Source organism: Neomonachus schauinslandi, chromosome 16, assembly GCF_002201575.2.
Source record: "Neomonachus schauinslandi chromosome 16, ASM220157v2, whole genome shotgun sequence".
Taxonomy (NCBI): domain Eukaryota; kingdom Metazoa; phylum Chordata; class Mammalia; order Carnivora; family Phocidae; genus Neomonachus; species Neomonachus schauinslandi.
Window position 1 is genome coordinate 11,166,469 of NC_058418.1, and position 2,781 is coordinate 11,169,249.

A 2,781-nucleotide genomic window follows, 5' to 3' on the forward strand; every position below is an offset into this window, starting at 1 on the left:
GATGTGGGGTATTATTAACTTATAATGGAAAACTTCAAACACAGAAGTAGACAACAGGACAATGAAGTCCCATGCACCCTTCACCCCAGCTTCCACAACCATGGACTCATGGCCAAACCTGCTTTATCCATAACACCACTCACTTCTCTAAAGCAAATCTGGAGGTGCCATCTTTGAAAGATCAAGGAGAGCCTGCCTGAATGACACCTGTGCCAAGAAATGAATGATGAGCATAAGATCAGCTATTCAAAGATCAGAGGGAAAAGCATTTTCAGGCAAAGGGAATAGCAAGGGCAAAGGCCTGAGGTGGTAAAGAGATTGCAGTGTTTGAGGGGAAGTGGAGCTAGATGGTGGAGTGGATAAAGAGAAGTGAGTGAAGTCAGAGACAAGGAGAGGCAGACTATGTGTATAGCCCCTGGGCCATGACAGAGTTTGGATTTTTTTTAAGTGTAATGGGAGCTCATTGGAGAGTTCTGAGGGGGAATTTGAGTCAATTCCAGGAAGCCTGGAATGCTGCAATAGCTTCCTATACAGCGTAGTCTGAGGTCTTAACTTCACCTGTAGGTGCCATTCCCCTCTCTTAATTCTGTTTCAGGGATACTTAGCTGCTATCATTTTCTCAATCAAACCATGACTACTTTTTGCCTATAGGCTTCTACCCTTGCTGTTCCCTCTGCCAGAAGAACTCCTATTCCAGTTGGCTTCTATTCACCCTTGGCTTAAAGATCACCACCTCTTGGAAGCCTTTCCAGGCTAGGGCAGGCACCTCCTCTGGCTCCCACAGTTTCCTATACTCCACTCATCCCAAGTCTGACCACTCTGGGTTGTGGTTCTGACTTTTGTGGCTCTCCTTCCTTTGATTGGGATGCCATGAGGTTAGGAGCCAGGTGTGTCTTGTCTACTGCGGAAACCACAGTGCCCACCAGCACAGGCCTTGGCGCAGAAGAGAGCAGTAAATATTTATGCCGGGGGGGGGAAGGGCTTGTGGGGTTGGTAAGTGTCTTGGCGCTCATGCCCCCTCTCCGGATGCAAACTGATGCCAACTAAAACAAGGCCACCCGCTCCGCGCTAGTCCGCAATCCGTCAGCGCATGCGCTTTGTTCAGGAGCGCCCCCAGCCGCCGCCCCCCCATATGCTATTCACAGCGTTCCGGAGTACGGCCTCTCCGGGGAATATGCAAATCACCCCTTCAGCGCCGTAGGGCTCCTATTGTCCCTCACTAAGATTATGCAAATAAGCAAGCCTCAGGCCCAGGATCCAGGTTTAGCTGACGGTCCCATCCCCTAGCTCATCCCATTTTCTATAAGGCGCGTTCCTGCTCGCTCACGCACGCGCAAGCCTTGCAGTTTCTTGTTCCGTTTAGCTGCGGACCGTACCAAGTAAACCCGGACAGCGAGGGGCAAAGCCCGGAACCCCCTGCGCGGGCCTCGTCGATGGCCCAAGTCGGAGAGCCCCTCTTCCCACAGTGCGACGGGAATGGTCCATCTCGCCGCGCAAGCGCCCTAGGCTCTTCACGCCGCTTTGCACTCCCTCCTACCCGACTTGCAGCGCAGGCGCAGAGCCGAGGCGTGCAGCCGCCGCCGCCGAGCCAGAGCGGGGCAGCTAGCGCCGGTGAGTGTCCGGGATGGGGGTGCGCGGGGCATGCTGGGAAGCGGGCGCTACGGCACCGCTGCATGATGGGAGTGACGGCTCCCGTCACCGGGGCGAGCAGGCAGCCGTCTTGGCCCGTGATGGCCGGAGGGCGAGACCCAGGCTCCCTTTTCTCCCCCAGCGCGGCTCCGTGCCGCCCTGGGGCATCCTGGGGAAACGGGACGCTAGGCCCTGAGGCATTGTGGGAGTCGGTCCGCTAGTCGTTATGGGCCTAGTGCATTATGGGAAGCATTATCCTAGCTCCTTGTGGGGAAGCAGTCCCTTTTGTCACACACCTTCCGCCAAGCATCCTGGAAGCTCGGAGTGCTTCGACGCAGAACACCTTGGAAGGTGGTCATTATAGGCCCGAGGCATCCTGGGAAGGATTGTCGCAGGGCATTGTGGGGACTGGTCATTATTGTCCTGTGTAAGGTTTTGCTCTGGCCTCCTTGCCCTAGCATTGTGGGAACGGGTTCCTATTATGTTCACGCAGGGCATCCTGGGAATTTGTTGCTGTAGGTTATTTGGTGGGGCCTAGGCACAGTGTTTTCCTTGTAGTAGTGAGGGAGCCTCATTTGTGTCCCTTTAAAATTGTGGAAGCCAGTATGGCCACCGTAGTCGTTGTAGGAATGGGACTTGTGCACCAAAGAATGTCTCCACTTGACATCTGGAATAGTCTGGAAGGTCCTTGTGTGATGTGGGTTTGGGGGAAGGTAGGCTAGCCTGGTGAGCAATGTCTCCTGGTAATCTCATGGGAAGTCCTGATGGTCTCTAGTGTGTGCTTGCCAGGTAACAGATAGAACGTCCAGTTAAATTTGAGTTTCAGGTGAATAACCTTTTAGAAATGTTTATCCCAAATATTGCATGGAACCTATGTATATTAAATAATTTTCTGTTTATCTGAAATTAAAATTTAACCAGGCATGTTCTGTTTTTATTTACTAAATCTGGCAAACTTATCCTGGCATGAAGTAGAAATCCCAAATTAAATGGGACCCTACAAGCAATAGGGTATTAGGACAATTCTCCTCTGACAATTATGAATCTCCTGTCCTTAAAGCCCAGATCCAGGTGTCTTTAGAAAGCTCCCCTGCCATTGCTACCAGCCCCCCCCCCCCCCCCCCCCCCCCCCCCCCCCCCCCCCCCCCCCCC

The 2,781-nt window shown here is 53.1% G+C and overlaps 1 protein-coding gene across 1 annotated transcript in view; it reads left to right on the forward strand.

The window, feature by feature from the left end:
- Positions 1-1,474: 1,474 nt before the first annotated feature.
- The window catches only part of ZNF428 (zinc finger protein 428), an 8,585-nt gene continuing 7,278 nt past the window's right edge, over positions 1,475-2,781 (forward strand). Inside the window, exon 1 of the mRNA XM_021681127.1 lies at positions 1,475-1,611. The gene's annotated coding sequence lies outside the window, so the exon portion shown is untranslated. The remainder of the gene's footprint in view (positions 1,612-2,781) is intronic.